The sequence below is a fragment of the Hemibagrus wyckioides genome, linkage group LG01 (assembly GCF_019097595.1).
Source record: "Hemibagrus wyckioides isolate EC202008001 linkage group LG01, SWU_Hwy_1.0, whole genome shotgun sequence".
In the NCBI taxonomy this organism is placed as follows: domain Eukaryota; kingdom Metazoa; phylum Chordata; class Actinopteri; order Siluriformes; family Bagridae; genus Hemibagrus; species Hemibagrus wyckioides.
The window spans coordinates 2,945,428-2,964,799 of NC_080710.1; positions in this window are offsets into that span (position 1 = coordinate 2,945,428).

A 19,372-nucleotide genomic window follows, 5' to 3' on the forward strand; every position below is an offset into this window, starting at 1 on the left:
GCATGCACCAGAGACAGCCCTCAAAACACTAACAAGTTAACTCAAGTACTTAAGTCAAAAAATCTCTCATTGTTTTGCTAGCCAGCTAGCTTTATTTAATACCTTAACAATAACACTACAGCTAGCTAGCTGTCCACATTTAGCAAGAACACTCTTCTCAAAAAAAATAGTGAAGTATTTAGCTAGCGTATGTTTAGCTAGTACAGTGAAAATCTCTCACAGCAGTGCTAGCCAGATAGCTGAATTAAATGTATATAGAATTAGGAGTTAGAATATTATAATACAGCTGCAAATTACATTTGAGACATAAAATTGTGTATAAATGTTTATAGTTTTGACACCTATTTTGCTTACAATGACAGTAGCTAGCTAGCTATATACCTAAATATGTTAAGTAGAATACCCCTATAACACTAGCTAGCTTGTTTAATAGCGAGTTATTAGTTGCTCTCTCACTGTCTTTCAACTAGCTTCATTCATCAAATCAGTGAATGTAGCTACAGCTAGTTAGCTGCTAATGTTGAGCTCAAACCTCTAGTTAGTTTAGTTAGTTTCCTCTAGTTAGTCTCTAGTTAGCTTACGTTTAGCTACTCCAGTGACACAGTATTGCTAGCCAACAAGCTGATTCTAAATTCTTAGTAAACAGGGATTTTTGTCAGCTAGCTGTTAATGTGTTGCTAACATATTCCAATAAGTGCTACCTTGTTAAATAGCATATTAAGCTAGCACGCCTGGTTATAGTAAAAGTCTTGTTTTAAACATTTTAAAGCTCCTGAGACATTTATAATTCATATGACTGATTTTCTTATATTTTCTTATACTGATACAGATATTTCTTTATTATTTACGCTAATATTAGCTGTTTCCTCTAAAATTTCTGGACCCTGTGCTATTTTTACTCCAGCTAAGTGTTTCTGTGTGAACTGAAAGCAGAGTGCTGTGTAGCGTAGCGTAGCATTTTAGCAGCTGACATCACCCTCTGACTAGCGGAGCGAGTGGGATAAAGATGGCGGTGATGTCTGGCAGCGCTGAACTGTGACTTGAACCCTTTAGAGCTCTCTATCTCTTCTGTTCTTCCATCACTCCACGGTTTAAAGATACTGGCCGCGATGACAAGCGCTATCTTCCCTTTTAACCTTTGCCGCCCTGCTCTGAAAGTGGATCACGAGCCCCTCGAAGCATTCCAGCGCTAGATAACGACTGCGCAGAGTCTGCGAGCGGCCGGTGGGGACGAAGAACCCGCCGCTTTTATTCCTGTAGCATGACTCACTCAAGGTGTTCTATCATGCTTAGCCTAGCATTTCATCTATGCAGCTTGTGGTCCTGCTTAGCATAAATTACAGGCTACATTCTAAGCTAACTAGCTGTGCTTTGTACGTAACACAAAGTCAATATTACCTCACTAGCAGTAGCTTTCTTGCTATATCTGCTAACTGCACATGCTAATTAACACAATTTGAGTTTTACCACAATATATTTTAAACAGAAATTTCCTACAATATGACAGAACTCATGAAGTTCATTTAGAAGTCAAAGCTAACTCTGTATCTGAGGAAAATGTTAACGTTCTTGCGACGATCCTGACCAGTGCTACCTAAACATAGCTATGTCTCAGCTGTATCATAAAATATTTCCTAGTTGCCTAGCAACAGATGGTGAGTTTTTGAATGTAAACTATTTGCTAACTGACTTGTATAGATAACATAAGTAAATATGTTCTATTTTTTGTATTATTTTTGGAAACATAACATCACACGTCCTCAAATTAGTGTTAGCATGACCGAACGTTAGCGAGGACGCAAGGTAGTTTAACCGACATCCAAACGTCTCTGAGCTCCTTCCAAACACTGGCGTAGTGCTAATCTAAGCTGTGATGACATCACAGCACAGGTTACTGTACACACTGATTAAACAGCTCCTGCTGAAAAGTCAAACAGCCGAAGCGAGCCGCTCTGTTTGCTCTTCATGGCGGTTTCTGCGAGCAGGATCACCGCTAATCTATTATTAAACTCCTGACCCCGCGTGAGTCACACACTTTTTTTTAGCTTCTAATTGCGTTATGAAACGCTCTCGTGGAAGATAAGCCACGTAATCGCGCCATGATTCATTACGATTCATTACGCAAAGTTCTCCTCGGGTGAAAATGTTTTTCGCTGTAATCTCAGAGCCGGTGTTTGGTTAGCGGTCATCAATCACACACACACACACACAGTTTTTTATCCACCTCTGGAATTTGCGTGTTGAAAAAATTAGGTGTTTTCCGAACCGATAAAGTTCAGGTGATTAGCCGTCGCGCTGTAGGAAATCTGACCCAAGTTCTAGAGTGGAAGGCGTGATAAGGTGTCTTCTACTCTGTCAGGTAATGCGCAGAAGATCCTCTAGCGACAGACCTGTGATATGAGATAATACCCATGTAAACGTACTGCGTAGTTTACCACTTTAACCCACGCTGTCCAGGGAAAATCAACTCATCCAAGGACATGTATTAGCATAAACTTGGTGCTAGCACGTGTTTATAAGTGTGTTTGTGGTAATAAAGACAAATGCTTTTAGCATGTTTGGGTTACGTTTCAGTTTCCCTCGCATATTTGTAGCGTGTTTTGTAGCTAGTTTGGTGTTTTCTTATTGGTCGATTTTAGATTAGCGAATTTTAATTTTAAAAAAAAATTTCCAAAGCTTTGTTGTCGTCGTCTGTCTTTCATCTGTCGTTGCTTTTTCTAGCCTCAAAATCTCAACTTTTAGAACTTAAAGAATTCTTATATGAATTTTAATTCTGTTATGAATTTTTTATTACTTTAGAATTCATTTTACAAATTTGGACAAATTGTAAATTTTACACTGTCAGCCAGAATACATTTACATACACGTCCATTGTGGGCGTGTCCCAAACCACACACCCTGTTCACTCTTTAGTACACTTAAACACCAAGGACTATCCACTGTGAGCATGTTCTAAACCACACACACTGTTCACTCTATAGGCCACTTCAACACCAAGTACTGTCCACTGTGGGCGTGTCCCAAACCACACACCCTGTTCACTCTATAGGCCACTTCAACACCAAGTACTGTCCACTGTGGGCGTGTCCTAAACCACACACCCTGTTCACTCTATAGGCCACTTCAACACCAAGTACTGTCCACTGTGGACGTGTCCTAAACCACACACCCTGTTCACTCTATAGGCCACTTCAACACCAAGTACTGTCCACTGTGGACGTGTCCTAAACCACACACCCTGTTCACTCTATAGGCCACTTCAACACCAAGTACTGTCCACTGTGGGCGTGTCCTAAACCACACACCCTGTTCACTCTATAAGCCACTTCAACACCAACATCAAAATTTTTTGATGATTTTCAATTTTTACATTTTTTTTTTGTCCTTCAGATGTTTATCACGTTAGCATTGAGGTGTTCGTTTGCTTTCTAAGCTAAAATCCATCACATGTAATCTTCTCAATGGATGTGTTTCTTCTGTCCGCTTTGAAAAACGTTAGAAATCTGCTTTATAAACAACATCATTGCTATTATTCCCGTCTTCACACACGCAGGCCTCTGACTCTGTGAGCTAAGACCAGCGCTTAAACGCGAGGTTTGATTTGAAACGCGAGACTTCGTCACTTTTCCTATAATAACACAGGCAAAGAGTGCAAGCAGGTCCGGGATAAAGGAGTCACATCCGGATAAATCCGGCCCAAATCCAATCAGGATGCAGGAAAAGTCGGAACAGCTGACCAATCAAATCATCGCCTAGCCAAAACACACACACACACACAGAGTGGAAATTAAACAGGCGAGACAGGAATGTGTAAAAAGGTGTGTTTCCATCCAACAGTGTTATTGTTGTTGTTTATTTTAATAAGCGGATTTCCTGAAAACTGAGCAAGGTGATGACATCATCATCAAAACGAGAACTTTAATAGAATTCTAGGCTCTAACATTAGAAATACAGTAGTCTCAGCTAAAACGTGTGTGTGAGAGAGAGAGAGAGAGAAAGAGAGAGAGACAGAGAGAGTGAGAGTGTGTAAGCTAGTCACCTCCTGTAACAAAAGCTACAAAGCTCAAAATTATTGGCACCCCTCTGATAACATGAATTGAAACATTTGCATGCAGTAAATCCTTCTGGGGAAAAAAATTACAAAAATTGCATGAGTTTTATTTTTTTCTGTGGAAACTATGAAATGTGTGAAAATTCTTCAGGAAGTAAATATTTTTAACATGCAAAAAAAAAAAAAAAAAACTTCCCACTTTGCCTTTAACCAAATATGAGGTTTATCTTTAAAAAAAAGAAGAAAATAATTAGACACAAATCATCAAGTATTTGTAAAAATTCTATATTAATAAACACAACTATGTGTGTATCACTTGTCTAAAACATTATTATAATTTTATATATTTTTGAAATGTCTGTAACTACATGCACCCCCCCCCGGTCAAGGGTGCCAAGTCTACAGACAGACTCTGTAATTAGTTAGACGTTCTGTTTTGGATGTGAGAAAAACTAGTTTAGTCAGTTACTGGCTAGTTAACATGCTGGATGGAACAAAAACAGAAAAAAAATGTAAATTTAAATACTTTTGTAAAGACAGTGGGGAAGGTGTTGGAGTGCTGAATGCTCCAGTTTCTTATTCTCTCTCTCTCTCTCTCTCTCTCTCTCTCTCCACTTCCACGTGGCCGGGGCTCCACATTTGCGCGGTAGTGAAGACGGATGAGGGACCCAGCGTGGGAGGTATGAGACTTTCGGCTCTTTCCCAAATGAGATCTGACAGACTTCAAGTCATAACTCATAACTCATATCCTTAATTGAATCTCGCCTTTAAATTTCATAACACGCCACGCCCGACGTGACAGCTGCTTCAGAGGGGGGTTCAGTGAGGGGGTTCGGTGAGGGGGTGGTGGTGGTATCGGGGTGATAGCACCAAGGGTACGGTGTAATAAGTGATCATCTCTGGTGCAAGATCTTTTTCCTCCTCTTTGATAACAGATAGCCTGGAGTCACTCCGGCCATTATTCCATCTCCACAAGCAAATGAACTTGACAGATGGCTGTGTCACCCAGATACCCCCAAATCCCACCCCACCTCCTCCACCAACACCGACTTATGCAGAAAACAATACAATAGGAAATCATACAATTACGGGCGGAAAACGGAACGAGGATCTGCTCTGAGCGAGGGAAAGGTAAAGTGGGTTAGCGTGGGCCGATTTGTCACGGCTAAACTCAGCGTCTGGGCGCGGTATGAAACGTCGTATGTCATCGGAGTTAACATTCGGGGTCTTAAAGCGGAAAGAGCTTGGAGCGAGAGCAGGGTTCCAAAAGAGCGGAGTCTAGGGCCGTTTTCATTCAGCAGAACTTTCAGGTAGAGCGACCTATACATCCTGAAACTGTTAGAGAATAATTAACGTTAATGTTAGCGATGTTAGAAGCACCTTAGTAATAATGTATAAAATTACATAAATGAATGAAGACTATTGAATATGAATATTTTCCTCGACCAAGAGTTAACCATAAAAAAAGACAACAACGGCTCCAAAGCGGCTCAACACTGTGACCTGACATCGTCCTCCAGGGTCCTTTAATCGTGTGTGTGAACATCTCCTTAACGAACTCCACTTCCTGTCTTGTTAGGGAGCCAGCCGAACGTCAGAGCAGCCGACAACAATGGCCTGGTGAGGAAGGGTGAAGAAAAAAATAACAACACAACAAACCCTTAAAATCTAGAGTGGGTGGGGGTGGAGGGGAGAGAGAGAGAGAGACAGAGAGACATAAAGACAGAGAGACAGACAGAAACAGAGACAACGGACAGAGAGAGTGAGAGAAGGGAGATAGAGAAAGAAAGGCAGACAGAGATGGAGAGAGAAAGAGAGAGAGAAAGACAATAGGAGGCAGATAGACAGACAGAGATAGAGAGAGAGACAAACAATGGGAGAAAGACAGAGAAAGACAGATAGACAGAGAGGGAGAGAGACAGACAGACAGACCCAGACAGAGAGAGTGACAGACAGAGAGAGAGAGAGAGAGAGTGACAGACAGACAGATAGAGAGAGAAAATGAGAGAAAGAGAGAGACAGACAGAGAGAGAGAGAGTGACAGACAGACAGATAGAGAGAGAAAATGAGAGAAAGAGAGAGACAGACAGAGAGACAGAGGGAGAAAGAGAGAGAGAGAGAGAGTCTGTAAACAACTTCGATCCTCAGCACAAGAGTCTCAAATCCTTTTTAGCTAATTGCTACGAGCTCATGAGGGTTTTGCTCCCTCCTCCCCCCCTCCTCCTCTTCCTCCTCTTCATCTTTGTCCTCCTACTACAGTGTTCAATATCAATTTTCATACAGAGAGAGAGAGAAAGAGAGAGAGAGAGAGAGGGCTGCTCCCCAGAGCCACAGAATGACCCTTGATAAAAAACTGCACCAACAGCACTTAGCACTCTGTGTGTGTGTGTGTGTGTGTGTGTGTGTGTGAGAGAGTACAGACCGCTTTATTTACATTAACAAACACACAGTCTTAGCGCGACTTTTCAACTCACCCCATCATTATACACACACATACACACACACACACACACACACACGCACACACACACACACGTCAGGTTTTTCCCCTCAGTCACTAATCCGCAGTAATGAGGTCCTGGAACCCGAGTGACACTTTGTTTCCACACAAAACCACTTCATTTCAGCTAAACGCTAATCGCTAACAGCGTTAATCGCACACTTACCTTCGTAAAAGTAGAAAAAAACGAATTAACGTTTCTTAAAACTCTAACATTCAGGCTAAGAGGCTAATTAATGACGAACACAAGCAGGAGAGCGGGTCTGGGGCTCGGAAACTCACAAGCTAATCACATTTCTGGTGTCAGTCAGCCACGACTAGCCACCATTTTAAACTACTCAGGATTAATCTATTTGCTTGGCTAACTGAGATGGTGCTAGATGCTAGTTGTGTACTTTTAAAATTCTGCTACATCTAATAACAACAACACTGTAAACAACAGCAGTAACTGTTAGCTAGCCGGCGGCTCAGTCACGATGCTAATCCACTAAATAGTAACAACTCCATTTTGAAATGAAAATAAAAATCACTTAAACGGATTTTACTTTATAAACGTTAGCTAGCATTATCATTAGCGAGCACTTTTATGCTAGCTGGCTAGTTTTATCTAAGATCTATGACGAAGAGATTATTACTTCATCAACGAACAGCAGCTAGTTAGCAAGCTGGCTATCTTTAACTACTCTGTTGATGTTTGTGTAGCATCACCAGTTAGCTAAATTTAATGCTGCTAATATGCTTTCTGGCATGCGCTATTAGCCTTTTATTGGTTCCTAATGGGTTTTTAAACTACGAAGCTAATCTCCTGTGTGTGACGGAAACCGTTACACTTGTAGCTAATTTCCTCAAGCTAGCTAATTATGTCAGTCCGCTGTTGATTAGCGAAGAGCCTAAGAGAATGTGTTTTCCCTTCAAATAAATGGTGCTGAAATGCTAAGTGTGCTAATCATGCTGAAGAAAAACTAGCAGGAGTTCCATGTTATGCTAAAGGGCCAATGTTTTTTTAAAGTTCTCCCCTCCTCCTCTTCGGTTCTTGGTTTAAGCCCCGAGAAGCTGAAAGAGGAGCAGGTTCAGACACAAGGCTTATAGCTCTTAGCTTAGCATATTAGCTTAGCTTAGCAGCGGATTGGGCTCGGAGTGGCCTCATCCTCAGCTAATCTGATCTCTTTTTTTCCCTCGGCCATCTTTGATCTAGCAGGCCCGAGCCCGGTGCAGATGGGGTAAATATGGAGATTACCAGCTTCTCTTTTTGCGGCGGCGGAGGAGAGTGAGACGGAGGTAGAGTCTGGGATGGACGGATGCTGGTGTTAGCCTCGCTAGGCTAAGGAGATTAGCACTCGGGTGTCATATTAAGGCTCGATCTCGGGGTCTGGGTGGATTTGGTGGCTTGAGTAAACACCGGCGGCTCGGGTCGAGTCGTACCAAAGATAACACGCGGCATTACAAAGTAGCTCTGGAATGCAGGAGTGATGGCATGGAGCGATTAAAATGTCCCACACAAACGTCCACGTCTTTATCTTTATATCACAGCGTTTTACACACCACTTCCATCTGCTCTGTTTTTTTAGCTGTTGTTAAAAATTCTGATATCATTTACTAATAAACTATTTGTTTCCTTTTACCTTGCTTAATAAAACTGTATTTATATCTATATTATTGTATATAACTGTATTTTCTATTTCTGTGTTTATTTTTTTATTTCTTTATTTAAAAAAATATTAATATCCATTATTTATTTTTTACTATTTTATTATTCAATTATTTCATTTTTTAAATAGTTTTTATATATTTTTTTATAAAACACTTTGAATGTATTTGTATTTATTAATATGTATTTATCATGTATGAATCTGTTTATTTTTTATTCTATTATTAAATTATTGAAAATTTTCATTTTAAAATATTGTTTTATATTTTTAAACTTTTATTTCATATTGCTTTGAGTGTCTGTTTATTTTTATTGAATAAAATTGTATTTATTCAATATTTATTTATCATGTATGTATCTGTGTTTATTTTTTTTGTTATTTTAAAATAATATTTATTATTTACTTTTTATTATTTATGATTAACTTATTAAAGATTATTTTATTGTTTAATATTTTTAAACTTTTATTTTACCTTGCTTTGAGTGTCTGTTTTTCATTGAATAAAATTGTATTTATTCAATATTTATTTATCATGTCTGTGTCTACGTGTTTATTTTTAATACTATTGTTTAAAAAAATGTTTATTTATTTTTTATTGTTTTACTATCAAAACTATTATTACTTATTTTAATAGAAATAATAATATTAGTTTATTATTTTAATATTAAAATTAATATGTTACTATTTATATATAAAATTATCTATATATAACCTGTTTTATTTGTTAATTTTTTTTATCATTTTTAAATTAGTAAAATTATTTCAACATTAAAATGATTTTAAAATTGAGAATGATATTATTTATTACTATTGTTGATTGTTTATTTATTGTAGATGTTTTACATCTTTTTTGGGGGTGGGGGGTGGGATTTGTTTGTTTGCGCAAACGTGAAAACGTTAACAATGTTGTTAAAGTCAGAGCTACACAGGACAATAATCAACAGCGAGTTCCTGCTACTGTCCCATAGCTGGTTATTCATCATCTACTGCAGCAGCTTGCTAACAATTAACAAAACGTCATACTACGTTTACATCGTATTTTCTCTACGATTAATTTTTTTTTTCTTTTTTTCCAGAGATTCATGAGAAGTTCGCAGCATTCTGCGTAGCAAAGAAGGTTGTTTTCAACCAATCGTTTTTTCAAAACATGCTAACAAATGCGCTAATATTTGTGGTGTGTGTATTCAGGAATATCAGAACAAAAACAACAACCGAGACCTAAATTTAACACAGACATTAAAGTCTTTGTGTAGTTCTTAGAGTTTTACTGTAAAAAGCAGTGCAACAAAGACGCTGGTCATTGTAGTAAATTCCCACTGAAACCTGCTCTTCTAAGGAAAATCCTCCACTTATTCCCAGCGCAGGGCTAATTGGCGGCCGTTTTGTTTCTTTGCGGTTCTGCTAGTCGTGGAATTCAGAGCGGAGGAATTAACGTCCAACTCCATGACATGGATACAAAGAGTCTCTGGTCATGTGACGAGTCTGAGAGCTGGATCAGGAACCCAGACTGAACTGAAGGAGTAATAAACGTCTCAAACGTCGTAGTTTAGCGCAGTGAAACTCAGCACACTGCTAATGCTCCAATCATCTCTGTTTATTTATCTCTCCCGGGTCTGTGGGCGGAGCTTATTTCCATGCCAGGGAAACATATATACATAACATCTGTTCCTTAAAAATGATTTTTAGGTATTTCTATTTCTATTTTTAACCCCAGAGCGCTGTTGAGTTCTGCATTCTGATTGGTCAGAAGGTGCTGATTAAATATTCGGACTGAAAAACAAAATCCTGTGGAAGGAGTTTCCAGTTCTAGTGCGTATCTTTAACTTTTTTTGACATCTTTGGAACAGATGAGTTTATGCTTATTTACATGAGTTGATCGTCTTCTTGTTGTTGTTTAATAAAAGAAAAAGTAAACAAATTGACCTACTCTGTGCTACATGTTAGCATCCGATTCTGCTGTAGCTTCATTACACAAGTCGGGGAGCTCGAAATAAATAAATAAATACCAGCACACTTTTGCTATTTTGTCCCAGAATTACAGAGAAGAGTCTCATTATCCCAGGCTTGTTAGCTCAAGCGTCCTGTTTTGTCCTTTTAAAACTTAACATCATTGCTTTTCTGTCCCGCTAATTACCGAGGAGGAGGAAGAAGCGCTGCTGCTGCCGCTGGGTTTGTTAGCAACATCAATGGACGTCTAACCTCTAAAGGCTCAGGCAGTGTAACGGTGTAAAGGTCTAAACACACCAGCAGACCGTCCCCCTGTTCTCCAATTTACCCATAATGCAAATTCACAGAAATCCTTAAGGTCCAATTACGTCCCTTTCCTAAAGGATGCGGCTCTTGTTCCTCTAACTGGAGCTACAAGAAACGTCCTCCTGAGACTTCCTGTTGTCCCTGTGTCAACTTTTATTACCTCAAAGATCTGTTCCTGCTTGTTTTTAAAAAAAATCTTTTTAGCGAAAGCATCATCATTTCTATAGCAACAGCACAGATTTGTACTGTGCATTTAAACGCTGTAAAACCTCTCGGAAGGAGTCTCCAGTGTCAAAGGGTTTACAGATGTTTACAGCTGCTGTAACATAAGTGTGAACAAGATGTAAATGGTTTCAGGTTAGAGTATATTGTGTAACACTTTAAATAATGTTCATCTTTTCAGCTTTGTGCTATAATCAAACGTAGTGGGCGGGGCCTAGGGAACTTTGGGTAGGTGTATGGCAATACTTTTGTTTCAAATCTAATTTTCAAGTGAAATATCTGTCTAACTCAATTATCTACCTTTCTGAGCTTAAACAAACCATGTTAGCTAATACATCTAGCTAATAGATTAACTGATTCGCCAAAGGAAAAAAATACTGATAATTATAAATGCCTTATAAGTGCCAAAACTTTATTTACTTTTTAGAAAAAAAACATTTTCTGGTAAAATATCCATCTCATCTATATGTTTTGGGCTCATTAATATTATTTAATAAAAATGTTAGCTTACATAATCCCATTAGCTCATCATACTTTATATAACAGAAAAGTTTTGTGCTTGGGGTGCCAAAACTTTGGTTTTAACCCTCTAAAATGTTAAATAAGGTGAGTGCTCGTGGGTAACCCAACACAGCTGATTAGGGTTGATGGTGAAGGTGATGATGATGATGATGAAGGTTCTCGTGATGTTTTGTTGGTATGATGATCCATAGCGTACGTTTGGTGGAAGTGGGACATTTTATTTTACTGTGCTTTTGATTTTTAGCAGAACTGCTCCTTTAAGTGTTTAAACACTCAGACTGAAGGATAAGTGATTGTGTGTGTGTGTGTGTGTGTGTGTGTTCTCTCGGGACGACCGAGCTAGCACCTCTGCTCCCTTCCGTTCGGCTAATGAGCGAAATTCTCGGTGACCCTCCCCCCACCCCCCGCGCTTCCTTCCCTCCAATCGATCTGTAATGTCAGAGGCCTAACATTTGGCCCTCTAAGCCACTCGCTCCCATGTGAGCCAAATTAGGGCGGCTATCGAGTTGACCATCATGAGCCAGAGCTCAAAAAACAAAAAGATAGAAAGGAAAAAAAAGTGGGTTTGTGCTGGTGGGGTTTCCCAAAGGAGCGTGCAGGGAGTTAATGGAGAGTTCATAACCTGCGTAGCGAGTAGAGAAACAACGATTTATCCGCTTTGAGCCTGTAAAGTGTAGCCAAGACGAGTGTCGCAATCTTTATTACGCTGGAGACTATGTTACATCTGAAAACCACAAATTCTGGATTCTGATTGGTTAAAAATTTGAAATATTGCAGGTACAATATATATATATATATATATATATATATATATATATATATATATATATATATATATATATATATATATTTATCAATCCGAGGTAAAGCTTGATCTTTACATTTTTAAGATTTTAAAAAATATAATACAGAATTAATTACTTAAAATAAAAAAAAATAAAAAAATAAAAAAAATAAATAAATAAATAAATAAATAAATAAATGATAACAATTAAATAAACAAATAATAATAATAATAATAATAATAATAATAAATGACAACGAAACTTATGATTTTTTCTTATGAAAAGTCTTTTCCTGTTTTTTTCTTTTCTTCCTGTTTTCTTTCCTGTGTATCAATCCGAGGTACAGCGCGATCTTTACATTTTAAATATTGTTAAAAATTTATAATATTAAAATATAAATATATATATATAATACAGAATTTAAAATGTTATAATAATAATAATAATAATAATAAAATAAATAAACAATAGTAGTAGTAATAATAATAATTAAATAATTAATAATAATAATAATAATAATGGAACAAAACGTATGAATTGTCTTTTTTCCTGTTTTTCTTTCCCCCAAACGTGTTACTAGGAGAGGTTTAAGAAACATCAGACCCCCGACAACGAGCCGATTGAAAGATCATTCCTCAAAGTCATCTTGAATTTACAGCCGGTTTAATATCGACATTCATCAGAGCCGGCGCTCACTGTATACCGAGAAGATTAGACAATTTATTTCTCCATTTATTATTCAGCAGTAATGAATTCCTCTCTGATCCACGTTTAGCTGTCAGCATCGCTTTGGATGAGAGATGATTGACATTTTGTTCGCGGGGCTTGTCTGCTCTCATCTTCGGCTAGATTATTTCAGGCCGAGATTACGTCGTGAAATATTCAAAACGGATCGTTTTCAGCGACGAGGGCGAACAAAAGGCCCTTTGCGAGAGGCATTGTTGTTTATACATCATAAGCTCCGTGCTGGTTTGATTGGAGAGGATTCCTCTTTGGAAGAGAGACAGGAAGGGAAAGGGGAAAAAAAGAGGAGAGGAAAAAAAACAAAACGCAGTGCTTGAGGGCTTTGGTGACGTTTACAGCTCTGTTTTGGTGCCAGCTCTTTGGTTTTAAATGGAATTTTTATTTACATAAAATAACTCTTTATCTAAAATATCTACCTTTCTGGCTTTTATTGGGAGTGTCTTAATAAATCTACAGAAGCAGAAAAAATAGATCAGCTGATTAGCAAAACAAACAAACAAAAAAAACCCCATAAAATCCCATAAACTGTAAACGCTTTTTTACTCTAGAGGGCCAAAACCTTTTTAAATCCCAAATATTCCTGTAAAAAATGTATTTCTTTGTCTACCTCATGTATTGAGCTCTTCATTATTATTTAACAAAAAATTAATTAATTTCCAATTAGCTCATTAAGTTATAACTGAAAAGTACAGTAGATCCGAACAGAACATACTACATGCTTGGGGTGCCAAAACTTTTGTTTAATCCCGAATGTTCTAATCTTTAAAGATCTGTATACTTGTACTAAAAAAAGAGAGATGTTCATGCTAGCCGATTAGCCAACAGCAAAAAGCAGAAGCTGTAGATTTTATTCCATTAACTGTTTGTGTTGTCTGTTGGGGTGCCAATAGTTTTGCTTAAGATCTAATATTCTTGTAAAATTAAAAAATAGAAGGTTGATCTCAACTATCACATGTAATGCAGTCATCTATATTACTGAACAAAACACGCTAGCTAAAATATCCAGAATGTTCTAGCTAGTGTTCAAATAGATTAGGCGAATATTAGCAGTACTGTTCGATTTAGGGTTTCTAAAACTTTTATAAAATAAACTCTAATGTTAATAATCTTATATTCTGACTTCATTAACATTATTTAACAAAACAAATAAAGCAGTAAACACAGCATTTGGAGATGATTAGCTGAAGAAAATACTTTTGAAGATTTATACTAATGCTGTGTTTTGGGTGCCAAGACTTTTGTTTGAACCCTGATGTCCCTGTTAAATATTTAATCTGAATAATCCTTAAGTTCTGGCGTTTTCAATATTATTAAACTAAAACATTAAAAACGTGTTGGTTAATAACTCTAGCAAATAAAACGTAGCTGTATAGCCAAACAGCATTTGGGGGGGGGGGATACATAATAGATTTTACCATATTAACTATTGTGTTTGGGGTGCCAAAACTTTTGTTTCAAACTTAAATTCCTGTAAAATAGCAAATTATTTCAAATATCTTATGTCCTGGGGTCATTGCTTTTATTTAACAAAACATGCTAGATAATAAATCTAGCTAAGAAACATTTAGCCAAAGAGAGTACAAAAACTAATGAGCATATTAGGGGTGCCAAAACTTTTGATTTCAAATAGATTTCATACAGAAAATTCATATTTCTGACTGAATTCATATTTCCACTTCAGACTTAATTCCATGATTTCATAACAGAATCAAACAAATATGCTAGGAATTAGCATCCTCAGCTAACAAAACCTTAGCATCAAACAAAACCTTAGCTTAAATTAAAATAAGATTCCGGTGAGAAACGGTTAGCTTTGCTAGCATTATTAGCCAACTAGCCAAAGGCAGCTACTAATATTACTGAAGAAATAATGTTAGCCATCATAGCGAACTGTTAGTTGGTTTTGTTAGCTGGTTAGCTTACTCACTAGAGTACATGCTAATTAGCAACATAAAGTTAGCAGCTTAGCATCTGTGATGAAAGCTGTCACAGTTTAGGCGGTTAATTAATAAACGTGAAGTAAATCAGAATAAAAATCACAGTTTGTTGGTTATTTGCACGTCAATCATGTAAAAAAAAATAAACGGAAGCTGAGGTGTGTGTGTGTGTGTGAGGAAAGAAGAAACAGCGTTTAGCCGAATAGAATGCTAAATTTTTTAGCGCTCAGACTCGGGCTGTTATTAGAAATGACAGTAGAACTTGATGAAAATGTAGCAGCGATTGGGAAACAAAATTGCAATCAGGCCGGACATGATTTCCTAGCGCCAGGACCACGCTAATTCCGCGTCCAAACACGCGTAAATGTATTTAAATGCCATAATAGCATATTAGCATGCAATCTCCTCTTTTTCCCTCCTCCATCCTCCATTAATCTAGAAGTTCCATTTGCATGTAAATGTGGTCAACTTTCATATCATCAAAATACATGAGGCCCAGACACTGTGTTTGTGTGTGTGTGTGTGTGTGTGTGTGTGTGTGTGTGTGTGTGTGTGGGAGAGAGAAATGGGCATTGAAGTCTCTCAGACGATTATGAGGACCGTTATGAGAAAATTCAGAGAGGTCAGGTCCAAAAACTAGGAAATAAACTCAAAGTTAGCGTTGTGTGCTAAAGGGGGCAGATGAAATTTAACCATCAGAGGTTGAAGGGTTTCACACACACACACACACACACACACACAATAATGTCTGTCAAGCCAAGTAAGCAGTTTCGAGTCTCTGGGTCAGTGTGGGTGGAGCTTAAGCTAATTTTGATCAGCTACTTATGATGTATGATATTAGCTAACGTTTGCTAGCTGGTGTGTAAACTTGGCTAGATACTGATACACACTGAGGCCACACCTCCTTCAGTGATACACACTGAGGCCACACCTCCCTCACTGTAACTGATACACACACAGGCCACACCTCCTTCACTGTAACTGATACACACTGAGGCCACACCTCCTTAACTGTAACCAATACACACAGACCACACCTCCTTTACTGTAACTGATACACACTGAGGCCACACCTCCTTCACTGTAACTGATACACAGTGAGGCCACACCTCCTTTACTATAACTGATATATACAGGCCACACCTCCTTCACTGTAACTGATACACACACAGGCCACACCTCCTTTACTGTAACTGATACACACAGGTCACACCTCCTTCACTGTAACTGATACACACTGAGGCCACACCTCCTTTACTATAACTGATACATACAGGCCACACCTCCTTCACTGTAACTGATACACACACAGGTCACACCTCCTTCACTGTAATGAATACAAATTGAGGCCACCCCCACTTCACTGTAACTGATACACACAGAGGCCACACCCACTTCACTGTAATGAATACAACAAAGGCCATGCCCACTTCACTGTAACTGATACATACAGGCCACACCTCCTTCACTGTATCTGATACATACTGACACCATGCCCACATCACTAACTAACACACTCTGAGGCCACGCCCACTTCACTGTAACTAATAAACACTGAGGCCACGCCCACTTCCCAGCTCTTTGAGATTTGAACTTGAAAACGTCAGATCATTAATCATAGAGCTAAAAGGCAATCTTTAATTAAGTGATGTGATTAGGCAAAGGAGTGTGAAAGGAATGTGAGCTCTCTCTCTCGCTCTCTCTCTCTCACACACACACACACACACACACTTATTAACTCAGTCAGCCCCTGCCATCATTAACCAGTGAAAAGGCATCATGATTGGCCCAGGCCCCTGGTGGCTGTCTTTACTGGAGATGTGTGTGTGTGTGTGTGTATGTGTGTGTGTGTGTTTGTAACAGCTTCTGTCAAAACTTGCTCGGCCAAATGTTATCATCCTAAAACGCCATATGCCAGCGACAGCGATACAAGTGTAACTCGACACTATAAGAAACCGGAGCGCTGAGGGGGGTTTATACAGAACAGACTGCTGTGGCAGAAAAATGTACCAAAAAATTCTCCACCCCCTTCACTGAATATTTTATAGACAAAAAAAAAAGATTTATTTACTCTAGACAGGTGAAGGCATGGAGAGAGAAACAGACTGAACACTACGGAGAGGTGTGTAGAGCACAATATTACAAACAAATACATAGATGGGAAATATTTTCCCTGTGTAAAAATAATAATAATAATAATAATAATTATAATAATAATAATAATAATAATAATAATAATAATAATAATTATTATTATTTTTTTAATTAGGTAATAAAATACTATAATGCATTTAAAACAGTAAGAAAAAAGTGAAATTATTATATAAATAAATAAATTCAAACGTATATTTATTATATGTAAGATACTAAATTATTTTTTAAATAATCATAACAGGTTGTTTTATGAATAATAAAAGTATTTAAATAATATAGAAAGAATTATATTTGTAAAATAAACCAAAAATATAGAAATATAGAATGATCTAATAAACAAATGTCAAAAATCATACCATAAAAAACAACAAATATGTATTTTATTTAATAGATAATAAAAAAACAGTTAAATAAAATAATAAATGGTGCCTTAAGTTTTTAAAATGTGTTAAAAATGTTTTTAATGATGTCATAAATTATACAAACATATCATATGTTCCTTGAGCTGAAAAAAAAAAATAATAATAATTATTTAAAAAAAAAAAAACCTCTGAGATCTCTATCAATATATTTTTGTTAAAAAGTGAATTTCTTTGAAAAAGTCTCTGGTGGTTTCTGACCTTTAAATCCCGCCACCCGGGTCTCGTCCTGTTAAACAGGTGGAAGTTGTGACCCGTAATATCGGGCATCTTCTCGCGTCCACTCGTCCCCTCGTCCTCTCCATCCGGCTCCATCTGGTGCCGTCTTATTCGTCTCCCGAGAGAGAGTTCGGCTAATTTTGCAGTCAATTAGCAGAAGGGCGGCTTTTGTTCCCTCTCCGTCCCCCGTGGGGGTTTGGAGGGCTCTTTTTCTTCGTCCCCCCTCTCGACCCGTTTGACATTGTTGGCCAAATGTTGTCTCAGGCAATAAGGGGACACTGAGTGGATGGGTTCAAGAGGGAGAAAAAAACGTTTTCTATCATAATTACAGAACAATGCAGCCGTCTCTAGCTTCGTCCACATTTTTATTAACAGTTAAAGTATTAAAAAAATAAATAAATAAATAAATAAATAAAAATAAAACCTAGGAAAATTGTGGATCGTTGTCTCTGAGACGAGATTTAATTTGAAGTTCAAGACTAAAACAGAGAGAAACATTCATTATTTATTAATTGTAAAGAAAATTTAGAAATCAAAACTCTTTGTACTCCGAGATATTTAAGGCAAAAATTATAATAAAAACATCTATTTTTTATACATTATTTATCATCTTATTCAGTATGTTATAAACTGTGCCCAAAAAATGAGTCTCAATAAAAATAGAATAAATATCTGATGTTTTTTTCTGTTGTGGTCCGTACAAAAACTTCGATAATCCTAGTGCCAAGTGCTGCTCAGATAATTAGTCATTGATGGAGTGGGTGGAGTTTATCACAAAAGAGGCGTGTCTTAGTTGATTCTGAACTCGCATTTATTGTGTGTGTGTGTGTTATATGTGTGTAAGTGATGTAGCAACAGTCTGCTGCACTAAAATGTATGTTTTGGTTGCTGAAATATTTCATAAAGAATATTATTTGTTTATTCATATTTATTTACACCTGCACGATATCTTCATGGTGAAATCCAGCAGATTCTCTTCAATCTGTGTTTCAATATTGATGATTTTCTTTAGAGATGATTGTGAGATGATCCAGGTTGATTTCTGCAGTCCAGCTGTGGTTACAGATCTGCAGCGCGAGAGTCTGGTACGGTATCACGCCAGGAGCCAGAGCTCGACTCCACCTCTTATTAAACTGTCAACATCTATGAAGCGTGTTAGCATGTTCAAACCCGGCGTGTCACCTTCGCTTAGACCCCGACGCCCTCGAACCGACAGCCGGGGACCCGGCAGGTCGTGACCTCCGGCTCTGCGCCAGGCCGTGTCGGAAAAGTAAATAAAGAAATAAATAAGTAGAGCGGTCTGAGAGGAATGGAATAAGGAAGAAGCAGGACGTTAGCATTAGCCGTGTTCATGTGGAGAGAGACGACGTACAGCAGCAGCATGAAATCTCCTGTTAGAGTCATGAGGAGTGCTGCGAATTACACTGTTATATTCCAACCCTAACAAATACCCGTCGCACCCCCTCTCGCTGTCTCACTCCCCTCATCCACTCTCCCTGTCTCACTCCCATCACCCTGTCTCACTCTCTCACACACCCCCACTCCCATCTCCTTGTCTCACTCTCTCACCCCTTCTCCCTGTCTCTCTCTTTCTGTCTTTCTTTGTGCCAAATTCAGGATCGATCCACAAAGTTGTTGTGTAACAAAGGTTATTTATGTCTGATCAACTGAGGAGGAGTTTTTTTTCTCTTAGAGTCAGAGAGAGAGAGAGAGAGAGAGAGAGAAAGAGTGAGAGAGACAGAGACAGAGACAGAGAGGCCAAGAAATAGAGTAGAGTGACAGGGAGAAGATACAAAGAATAAGACAGAGACACATAGCGAAAGACAGGGTGACAGACAAGCAGACAAACACACAGACGGACAAGCAGACAGACAAGCAGACAGACAGTGAATGAAACAGACAGACAGAGAGTGAGAC